This window comes from Gossypium arboreum, chromosome 6 (genome assembly GCF_025698485.1).
Source record: "Gossypium arboreum isolate Shixiya-1 chromosome 6, ASM2569848v2, whole genome shotgun sequence".
Taxonomy (NCBI): domain Eukaryota; kingdom Viridiplantae; phylum Streptophyta; class Magnoliopsida; order Malvales; family Malvaceae; genus Gossypium; species Gossypium arboreum.
The window spans coordinates 51,726,865-51,738,928 of record NC_069075.1 but is presented as its reverse complement, the minus strand read 5'-3'; positions in this window follow the sequence as shown (position 1 = coordinate 51,738,928).

The following is a 12,064-nucleotide window of genomic DNA, read 5'->3' as shown; positions in this document are numbered from 1 at the left end:
TTAATACTCTAAATGAATTATATGGAAATATGTGAATAATATTGTGTGGTTGTTTCAATTTGTGGTAAAGTGTAAAACATGCAAAATTCAAATTGATTATTACTTAAGCCGTATATGCAATGATTTAAAATGTGTTTTGTGTTTTTTTTTGGCTTATTCGGTTATAAGAATGTATATGTAATTTTGGTGGCTATATGTATAATTACATAGGTGGTAATGGAAGTATATTTAACCATGTTGGTATTTGATAAAGCTGTGTAATTAAATGTATTAATAAGTTGAAATTTGTTGTGATCTATATATTCTTGGTATAAATCGATGTATGTACTGAAAGGTGAGCTAATTATTTTTTATTTATAAATGAGTTTGACTTGAATGATTATATATATATAGATATGAATGCTTTGAAATTTTGTTTGACCAGTAATGCCTCGTAACCCGAATCTGGCGACGAATATGGGCTAGAGGTGTTACATTTATTAGTATCAGAGCTACTGTTTAGTCGGTTCTAGGACTAACGTAGCGCGTGTGAGTCTTGCTATACATGCCATATTATATACTACGATAGTGTGATGACTTCTGATGAGTGATATTCATAATAGGTTTTAAAGATTTATAAATGAAACGTTCTTGAGACTAACTTATTATCACAATTAAGGCAAGTGTACCTATCGAACAGTAGTATAGTTCAGCAAGACTAGATTGTCGAACCCAAAGGAACTACGAGTACTAGTATGTACTTCATTTTTATTATCTAGCCTAAAAATTAAGAGGTTTGATTATCTAAACTAATTACTAACTAAGAATGGACAGAAAGAAAACTCCGGAAAATACTTTTGGGAAAATTCAATTGATTGAGACAATACCTAAGGAAAATCCACCTAGACTTCACTTGTTATTTGACTCTAAATCAGACGATTTGTTCATTTGACTTGATCCGTAGAAATCCCTAATTTATATTATTATCTCTCTCGAGACTAATAACATCTAACCCTAGGTTGAATAATTGAAATCTCTTTCTAATTAACACCCTAGAGTTGCATTAACTAGATCTATGGATTCCCTTATTAGGTTTCACCCTAATCTGGCAAAATCTTGTCACCCTATCTCTAGGCGCGCAATCAACTCCACTTAATTATGACAATGTTACTCTTAGACAGGGTCTATTCCTCCTCTAAATAAGAGCGTTAACTTGAATCAATATCCTAGAATATTAAAACAAGAATTAAGAACACATAATTAAGAAAAGTCAAATATTTATCATACAATTTAGATAATAATAACAAGATCTGTCTTAGCTTTCATTCCCTTTAGGTATTTAGGGGGTTTAGTTCATATTTATGAAGAAAACATCTCAAAAGCATAAAGATAACAAAACATAAGAAAACCCAAAACTCCTAAAGGAACTTGAAGGGAGATCTCTAGTCTTGATGATGAATCCGGCTCTTGAGATGGATCAATAGACTGTCCTTGAGTAATTCCTTACTTCCTACTCTGTGTCCTCCCGTCTAAATGCCTCATTAGGTGTTTAAATAGGCTTTGGAATGCCTAAGAGCCCTCAAAATTGACCTTTTCCGAATTGGACTAAACTTGGGCCCAGTAGGGACACGCCTGTACGATTACTTAAGGCCGTAGTCAAGGCTGTTAAATGGGTACGGGTGTGTGATCTACCCATGTAAATTGTGCTTCGACCTTGTGAAAGGGACGTGTCTGTGTAGTCAACCTGTGTGAAGAGGTTTGGGCCGTGCCAGGGCCTATTAAAGTCTACCCATATGGTGAACTCTAGGCTGTGCTGATTTCCCACATTAGCCTGTTTTCTCCGTTTTTGTCCCTTTTTTCGGTCCTTTTACCCTCCTATGCTCACCTAAGTATAAACACATGAAATTAAAAGAGTAGGAGCATCGAATTCACGAAATCTAATGAGAAATCATCCATAAAATGTGTTAAGCATGGGGTAAAAATATGTATAAATTACGGTTTATCGAATACCCCCACACTTAAGCATTTGCTTGTCCTCAAGCAAAACCTTCAACTTACAATCAAAATAAATTCTTCTTAACTTATAATTCCTATTAATAATATCTCAAAATAATCCACAAGTAATCATACATTGAGAATTTGACTGAAAGAACATCAAAGTTTCAAACATTCCAAGTTGAGTATTTTATCATGAAAGCATAGGTGTCTCCTGTGACACCCCTAATGTGACCCTAGTCGGAAAGTGGGTTCGGGGCCACAAAACCGAGTCACAAAAATAATTAGATGTTATATTTTGTGCTTATTATATGTGGGATTTGTATGTGTGAATATTTCGTGCCTTGATTTTATCAATTAGGTGCTAATTTATAAGAAAGGACCCATGTGATAGGACTTGAAAATGTGATAGGTGAAATTTAAAGTGGCCAAATAATGCATGAATTATTGACATGAGGGACTTGCATGTCAAATTAGCCAAAAATCTAAATGATGGCCGGCCATGCTATGGGGTAAGGCATATTATAGACATATTATGTTAAAATGCGTGGGAAGAATAATAAATAAAGAAGGGAGTGGGAGGAGAAACCAAAGTTGTCCCCCCCCATTGCCGTGAATGGAAGAAAGAGAGACTTCAACTTTCATTTTCCATCTTGCTTCCTTGTCTCTTGCAAAGGAAGCTAGAGAAGATAGGCCGGCTGCATGTAGTGGAAAACCATGGAATTTGTTTGCTTCTAAGTTGAAATTTTCAAGTAGAAGGCTAAAAAGGGGGATTAAGGTATGTTAATGCTCTTTCATTGAAAATCTTTGTATATTTGGAGTGGTCATCAAGTATAGAAGCTAGCTCATGGCAAATGTTTTTTGTAAATGTGTGAAGATGACATTCGGTCATGGATGTTTGTATTTTTTTTGATGTTGTTTTTATGCTTTAGTGTATTGAAGGTTGATTATAGATGAGTTGAGCTTGGTAAAAATTGAATAGATGTGGCTTAATTGCTTAATGACAATCGGCTATGTTGAAGTGCTAAGTGAGTGCTAAATTGAGCTTAAGATAGTAATTAGAATTTGGGAAATTCATGCATTTTGTGGTCCAAGGGTGATAAGAACCATACGGTTATGGCATGTAAGTATGAAGATTGTGGAAGTCTTAGAATTGACTCAAGTGTTTTCGTCATTAACATATATATATATTGCCGAATGTATGCTTGAAGGATTGGTTAAGTACATTGTTGTTAAATGCTTGTTGATTTGTATAATTGTTGCCTAGCTACTAAATGAACTTAGGATATTATGGATAAGTTCAAGAGTGGCAAAATTGAAATGAAGTTTGCTTGTGCCGAATGTACATATAAGTAAGGGGAGTTATGTTATAATAGAACTAAGTGTGGCTAGTAAAGCCTATTTAATTTTCTTGCTATGATATGATACATATTTAAATCTATTGTTCTAGATATAGATTAAATGATATGTGATTGCCAAATGTGATTGTTAAGTGAATAATATTAGTTAAGTACCTAAGCAAATCTATTGTTTTACTTAAGCTTAAACGCAAAGAGGACCAAAGTTGGATAAGGAAAGGGAAAAAGTGATCAAATAGCCGCCGAGATCGTTCGACCACATCCGAGGTAAGTTTTAAGTGATCAAACATTGAGTAAATTCAATCAAAATAGGACATAATGAGTTGATTTAATAAGATATGATGTGGTCATGATATGTTTAAAACTCAAATGGTAAGTTCATAAGTGTTTGGACTTGGAAATTTAAGAGCAAATTGTAATAGTTTGCTTAGGACAGCAGCAGTAACGTGATTTTTGAAAATCACCATAAATTGTTGGTGTGGAATTATAGGCTGAATAAAATATGTAATCAAAGCTTAATTAGTCTAGTTCCTTATAAAAGAGGCCGTGTGAGCAAAGAAATTTCCTATAAAGAGATATTTAAAGTTGTGCAGGACAGTGTCGGAATGACTCCGAAATCCCCTATTCTGTTTTTTGGAAAATCATTATAATTTGTACAAAAATGGTTATGAGATAAGATTTATATGCTTAGACTCCTTAATGAGTCTAGTTTCAAATGGAATCAAATAGAACACATTATGAATTCTGTACAACGAAAAATTTGATTCGTAGTGAAGAGTGGTCAGATTAGTCAAACAGTGCAACAGGGGAAACTTTAAGAAAAATCTGGTATTGATTGGCCACACCTAAAATTCTGAAAATTTTATGGATGAAAGATACATGAGTCTACATTCGGGGAAATTTAACTGTAATTGATTTTGAATTTTGTAGCTCCAGTTATAAACAATTTAGTGACTGTTGCTCAGGAAAACTGCTTGTAGTGAATATGTGATGTTGTTGTAAACTTTGATGAAACTATTTGAGTTGCTTATAAGCTATTGCTGAAATTGATGTACAAGAAAAATATGAAATTTGTATGAGGTATATAAATGTGATAAAGCCTAATGGCCGATGTGATGAATGTGAAAGTGTGTATATATGTGATAAGGCCTAATGGCCGATGTGATGAATGTGAAAGTGTGTATATATGTGATAAGGCCTAATGGCCGATGTGATGAATGTGAAAGTGTGTATATATGTGATAAGGCCTAATGGCCGATGTGAAGAATGTGAAAGTGTATATAAATGTGATAAGGCCTAATGGCCGATGTGATGAATGTGAAGGTGTATATATGTGATAGGGCCGAATGGCCAATGTGATGAATGTGAAAGTGTATAAATGTGATAAGTCCCGAAGGGCATTTGTGTCAGTATTATATCCGGGTTAAAACCCCGCAGGCTTTATGCGAGAATATTATCCTGATTAATGTCCGTAGGCTTCGTGCTCGTACTATATCCGAGTTTTAAAGACCCGACGGCTAAATGCTAGGATTCAAGTAAGACTTTGATATTGAGTATCTGCATTAAGTTACCATCAAATAAGTATTATGTACTTAAGATGTTCAGGTACGTATCACTTACTCATCGGTGGAGTGATTTCGAGGTGAATTATCAGTATCCAAGAGGTAAGGATTATGATTTGTAAGCTTAAGTATGGATGTGATTATGAACAAGTGGAAAGGATTATTGAAAGCTGATAATCGATGAAGCATGTGCTTTGGAAATATTTGACCATCTAGGTCATTATTATTCGAAAGTATATATGTGGCAGCCAAGTGTTGCGTTTAATGACATTATAGATCGAGATGAAGCTCTAGATTAACTTCATCGAACAGTTGAAATGAATGACCAATGATAGTGATTGAGAACACTTTGTTTTGCTTAAAACTTACTAAGCATAAATTGCTTACTCCGTTTCTTTGTTATTTGTTTTATAGATTTTGCTCGTTAGCTATCGGATTCGGGATCATCGAAGTCGAAGTCATCCACACTATCAAAGCCCCCTATTTTGGTACAATTTTGGTTGAACTTTGAAATGGCATGTATAGGACTACCCTTTTGTTGTAGGTCATGTACCTTTCGGTTTGTGTAAACTTGGATAGCCATGCGAAAATGGCTTATATACATTTTAGCATAGTACTATAATCGTTTGTATGTTGATCATTATGAGGTATGGAATTGTTTTGAAACGATTAGTCACTGGAATGGTTAATCATGATCACACTTTGTGCTATGTATGCAAAAAGGGCCAATTGAATCATGGAAATCATGAAATAGGTAAAGCCTACTTTAAAGGCAGATGCTGACAGCAGCAGTGATGTGGTTGTGAAAAATCACTAAAAATAGTAGGAATGGTATTAAATAGTGAATAAATTATGTAAATGAACCTTGATGAATCTACTTTCATATGGAAGAAACGAAACGGTCATATGAGTTATATGTTAAGAGATATTAAAGTTCTCGTGAAACAGGGCCAGAACGGTTTCTGGATCCCCTGTTCCGACTTTGGAAATTCATTGTAAATTAACCAGAGATAATTAGGAGTCATGCCATATATTTATAGATTCCCCTCTGAGTCTAGTTTCTATAGAAACAAACGGCATCAGTGTTGAAGCCCTGTACAGGGAGATATCCAATTCGTAAAGGAAGAAGGTCAGTGTAGTCGATCCCTGCAACAGGGGAGAATTTAACTAATAAACTGTACTAATTGGCTCGACCAAAAATTCTAGAAAAAAGTCTGTTGACGGACATATGAGTCTAGTTTCAGGAAAAAAATTACAAAACTAATTTTCGAGCTTTAAAACTCAAGATATGATTTTTAAGGCGACAATGACGCAATAACCAGCTTGTCTGAAAATTTTTAAATGGACTGTGAAGATAGTTAAGTCTGTGTGCACCTTGTGTTCGATTCCGGTAACGGACTCAGGTATGGGGTGTTACATCTCCCCTCATCTAAGTAATTACCTTCTACTCAAAATATCACAAAGTTTCACATCCTCACTAAAGATTCACTCAAATCACTCGAGGTGTTTAAGGACAATACATGAAGCACTCAATAGTCAATAATGAAAAGTCATTACCATAGGCTTGCATGAAATTCAAATCTCCACCACTATATATCGATATGAACATCAATCAAAAGGTCTTTTAAGGGTTGCAACGTGGCTTTGGTTAGGGTGTGTGGTCACAAGCTGAAAGAAAAGGTTAGAATCGAGATTGAATTGAAAAATTGCCTAACTAGAAAAAGTAATTAAACATCAATTGAGTACAAGTAAGCTTCTTCTTAGAAGATGGAATTTAGATACTGCGGCTCAACAATACTGAATTACTACTAATATGTAAGTATGAATTTTTTTTAAAACAAGTCAAAATACAAAATAGAATAAAACATAGCTAAGCAACTATTCCAACTCATATCTCGACAAAAATAGGGATCAAATTAATTTAGGGGATTTCAAACAATATTGAGTTATGGGTTAATATTAGGGGTAAATCAATGAATGATTTGTTAGGCTCAAAGGGGTTCACTAAGGGTTAATTGTGAAGGTAGGCTTTTATGGAGTGAGTGGGTTAAACCTAAGTGCCTTTATCATCTTGACATATCAAATCAAATGGTGTGGTCTTGACATGCATAATCAAGCAAGTTCTAGAATAATAAATCAAGATTGACGCACTCAAAGCAACAATAAAAGTGAGCATGAAAGAAATAATAGATACTCTAAAGGCTCAAAATCTCACAAAAATTATTGCTTTTTGATGTTTAAACTTGTGAATTTCAACTCAGGATAATACCTAAACTTGGGAGAAACAACCTATAAAATTTTAAATTTAAAAGTCAACTTATCATGGTTGATTCTCTAATATCTTAAAGTTTAAACAATCAATGCATGAATGCCTAAGTTTTAATTCAAGACATATCAACAAAAATCATAAAGTAATCAAAATTCATTCTAATCATGGCATGAGAAGATCACATGAGAATAAGATAAAATTCAGGGATTTCTAATGATGTTATGAAAGAGCCCCACACTTAAGATGTACATTGCCCTTAATGTACAAAGAGAGATATATTGACAAAGATAGATATATAATCAAAAGATAGGGAGAGAAGTGAAACTTCCAGAATATGCATGGACTCCTTGAATTGGAGTCATGGAGAATGAATGGCGAAAGCAATGATGAGGGTGAAGGAGGATACTCCAGTGGTGGTAGAGGTTGGGTTCCACAAATGCTGCGCCAAAAGAATATTATATCTCAAGTTGACTATGGCCGTGGTCGAGCAGGGCATGGCAGTCATGGAGAACCTTTCCCAGTGGAGTTTCAAGTTCCTGAGTAATAGTGAGCTTTGGAGCTCTTTATAACTGTGATAAAATCAGGAACTTTTTTAGGAAATATATAAGGAAGAATAATTACTCGTAATGAAATAGCCGAAATTAAAAATTGTAAAATAATAATTATAAAACCTAATAAAAATAAGCTTAAAGAAAAATAAAAAGTAGTCTTAAAATAGAATAAAAGTAAAAACATAAAATAATAAATAAAAGTTTTTAAACATCTTCATCACTAGATGGTTCGCGAGGTGGGGGTGGTGATGAGATGTGGAAGTGTTGTCAAATTTGCTGTAGAGTAGCGTCAATGTTATCGAAGCGCTGAAAACACTGTTGCTCGAATCGAGTAAGGCACTCAGAGATGTCAGCGTATGAAGCTGTCGCATGAACTGGATGATGAGAAGGTTGTGGCTAAGACGGTGGGTCCTCATGATGTGGAGGGACATTATCAGGAATATCCTCTGGGTCCTCGTCCTTGGTGGACTGGGCGAGGCGGTACTGAGGAGGGTATGTGCCACGTTGTTTCTCGATCATCGTCATACTTAGCATGCTCGAGATGCCCTGTGGGGACATCTGACCGATGAGAGTGAGGGAGGATGATTGGGCTGCTGTGTTGAGGAGCCCGAAGTGCTGAGCCAATTGAGTCACATAGGGCCCGATAGAGATGACCCCTCTCCTGTGCCGTTCCATCTGGTGGCGAATAGCGAAGGCAATAAAGTAGGCAAGGTCGATGACGTGCCTGTTCGCCATACTCCATAAAAAATAGGCGTCGTGGGTGGTGACGACGCCAGTGCTCTCTCTTCTCCCTATCAGAGTGTGAGCCAAGATGTCGTGTAGATACCTCAAGGAAGGAGGGAGAGCCGATGCCTTGGAGTGGCTAGGATCCTAGGTGGCTGAGGTAGGGACGAGGTCCCTCCAACATTTCGAGGGGGAGCAGTAGATGTGGAGGTGGAGGGTGTCGAGGTCATTGTTGTCCATAAACTCCTCTGTGTACAACCATAGTGCAATCCCGAACTCGGGTACGCTCAACTGGCGTACTAGACCACTGAGGCAGAACTGGACTGTTCCAGGGTCAACGAATTTGGTCATGACAGTCTGAAGATGGAACGTTGAGCAGAGTTCCATTGTAAACTCGAGATATGTCGACTCGATGATCTCAAAGAAGAGCCCCTACGAGCCAGTCATTAGGAGGGCTCAAACCGTGTTAGCCAATTGAATCTGCTCGAGTGCTGTCCAGCCAATGCAGCGGCCCACACCTAGGGGTCGGGCCCGTAATATCTGATATAATTCCTCAGAGGGTCCCAAGGGAACCTGGAGGAATGGGTGCCTAATCTCCGTGGTAGGACCCGAAGATGACGCTGCTCCTTTCCTCTTTTTCGAGGCGGGAACAGCGGTCTTCTTACCACGTGAGGACGACATTGTACCTAAATTGAAAAATCGAAGTTCAATCAATATGCCCCAAGAATAGTATGGAAAATCAAGGCTAAATATGAATATTTTATGAGATTTACGTACGAGATGATAAAAACTAAAACCACTAAATATATTAAGTTAGAGGATTATGAAAATAATGAATGAATGCATGTGAGTAGGCATAAATTTCATGGAAACAAGGAAAAATAGAAGAGTATAGCATAATGGAGTAACTAAAATGACAAAAAATTTTATTAAACAAGCATTAATATTTTACTATTCTAACTATGAATATTCAAAAATAGTTCAATATAGTAAAGGAATCATGAAATAAGCAACATATTTAGAGAAAATAGAGAGAAAAGAGTAAACAAACGCAAAAAGAAAGAACTTGGGGCATCGAAATCGGTGTTGTAGGCGGCGCACGGGCGTGGGGGTAGGGCGTGTGGAGTTGCAGTGGCTAGGGTTATGGATTTTTGGGGAGGGAGATGATGAATAGTGAGGGGTTTATATAGATTTTGGGGCACAGGGCCATGGGACACGCCCGTGTTGTAACACCCCTAAGTTCTTCGGGGTTTATATAGATTTTTCGAAATTTCTTCGATGATTGCTGAAAAGACTTTCCTGAAGATCTTTTATGAAATTCTCCAGCTCCAACATCAGCTTTTCTTTTCTCTTTACTAAGTTCTTCAGCCTTGCAAGCTCACTCAACAAGTACTACGAACTCTCGTATTTCAAGAATGCCAACAAACATTTTTATATCTTCATTCAGCCGTCTTCAAAACGTTTACACATAATAGCCTCAGACGGTACACATTCCCGAGCATATCTACTAAGTCTGACAAACTTTCGTTCATAATCAGTAACGGACATGGAACCCTGTTTAAGCTCAAGAAATTCTTTTCGTTTCTAATCGATGAACCTCTGACTGATATATTTTTTTCGAAACTCAGCCTGGAGGAATTCCCATATCACCCGTTCTTTGGGCACAACAGAAACCAATGTATTCCACCAATAATAGGCAGAATCACGTAGCAGAGATATGGCACATTTTAGGCATTCATCAGGTGTGCAAGACAGTTCATCAAACACTCGGATAGTGTTATCCAACCAAAATTTAGCTTGCTCAGCATCATCATTATCTGTATCCTTAAATTCAGTAGCCCCGTGCTTTCGGATTCTGTCAACCGGGGGCTTATTTGACCTTGTCTGATCAATTACTGGAGGCATCGTAGGTGCAGAGGGTGTATTATTCGGGAGTGGGGGTTGTGGAATAGCCGTATTAGTTCGAATGTATTGGTTGAACCAATCATTCATCACACTACAAAAAGCCTGTCTAGCCTTATCGTTCTGATTGCTTGTGATAGGTTGAGAGTCCACTGACCCTGTCCCATGCGCGGGAGCAGGCGCTACACTCTCAACATCATCAGCTACCGCTCGATTAGGATCAGAATCCATTACTATATGAAAACACATTTTTAATTGTCAGAATTCATCATACTATCGTATTAATACTATATGGCATGTATAGCTAGACTCAAACACTCTACAATAGTCCTAGAATCGACTAAACCGTTGCTCTGATACCAATAAAATGTAACACCCCTAGCCCCAAGTCCAATCGCCGTTTAGGCTATGAGGTATTACTGAGCTAAAAATTTAATTTCATTCACATAATCTATCAACTAAACAGAAATTGAGCTGAACACATATTGATCTTTGAGTTATATATATTTCATTTTCACATGGCCAAAATATTTACAATTACAAAACATAACTGTCACCGGCCTAACCTATACATGCCATATCAAGGCCAAAATATTACTGTACCAAAAAGGGTTGATAGTATGATGAACTGCTGATGATCCCCGAGTCGGTAGCCAATATCGACTGTAACACCACAAACCCGAGATCATCGCCGGTGTCGGACACGAGGGCTTAATGAGACAAATCCTCTTAAAGTACCGACCAATTTGGCATTTCTGGACAGGCTGGAAAACTGCGTCACCGTCGCCTTAAAAATCATATCTCGAGTTTCAAAACTCGGAAACTGGTTTCGTAAATTTTCCCTGAATTTAGGCTCATATACCCATCCATGGATTTATTTCTAGAATTTTTGGTTGGGCCAATTGGTACAGTTTATTAGTTAAAGTCACCCATGTTACAGGGATCGACTGCTCTGACCTTCACTCGTTACAACTTGAATATCTCTCTGTACAGGGCTTTAATACTGGTGCCGTTTGTTTCTAATGAAACTAGACTTAAAATGGAATCTGTAAATATAAGGCATGACTCCTAATTCTTTCTGGATAATTTATGGTAAATTTTCAAAGTCGCGACAGGGGACCCAGAAACCGTTCTGGCCCTGTCTCACGAGAACTTTAATATTTCTCAGTATACTGCTCATATGGTCGTTTCGTTTCATCCATATAAAAATAGATTCATCAAGGTTCAGTTCCATAATTTACTCGCTATTTAATTCTACTTCTACTATTTTTAGTGATTTTTCAATCTCATCTCACTGCTGCTGTCCGCAACAGTTACTGCAGTAGACTATGCCAATTTCATGAATTTTTCCTTGGCCTTAATCATCCATCATACATGACACAAATTATGGCCACCTTATCAAAATTTGAGTTTCTAAGACTCGTGGCTATAGGTTCTAGCATCCCACTCGACGACCACATAGGCCATTTTCACATGGCTTAAAGTTTACAACCCACAATTCGACAAAATATAATAGCCTATACATGCCAAATGTTCTTCAACAACAAAAACAATACCACAAGATTTCAGCCGGTGTGATGACTTCAACGACGGTTCGAGCACGCAACAATACGAGTCCAAGAGACCTAAAATGGGTGATAAGAAAACACCGAGTGAGTTTACAACTCAGTAAGTCATAAGCATTCATCAATCCACTGATAAAGTTACTACTACATGTACAACAAA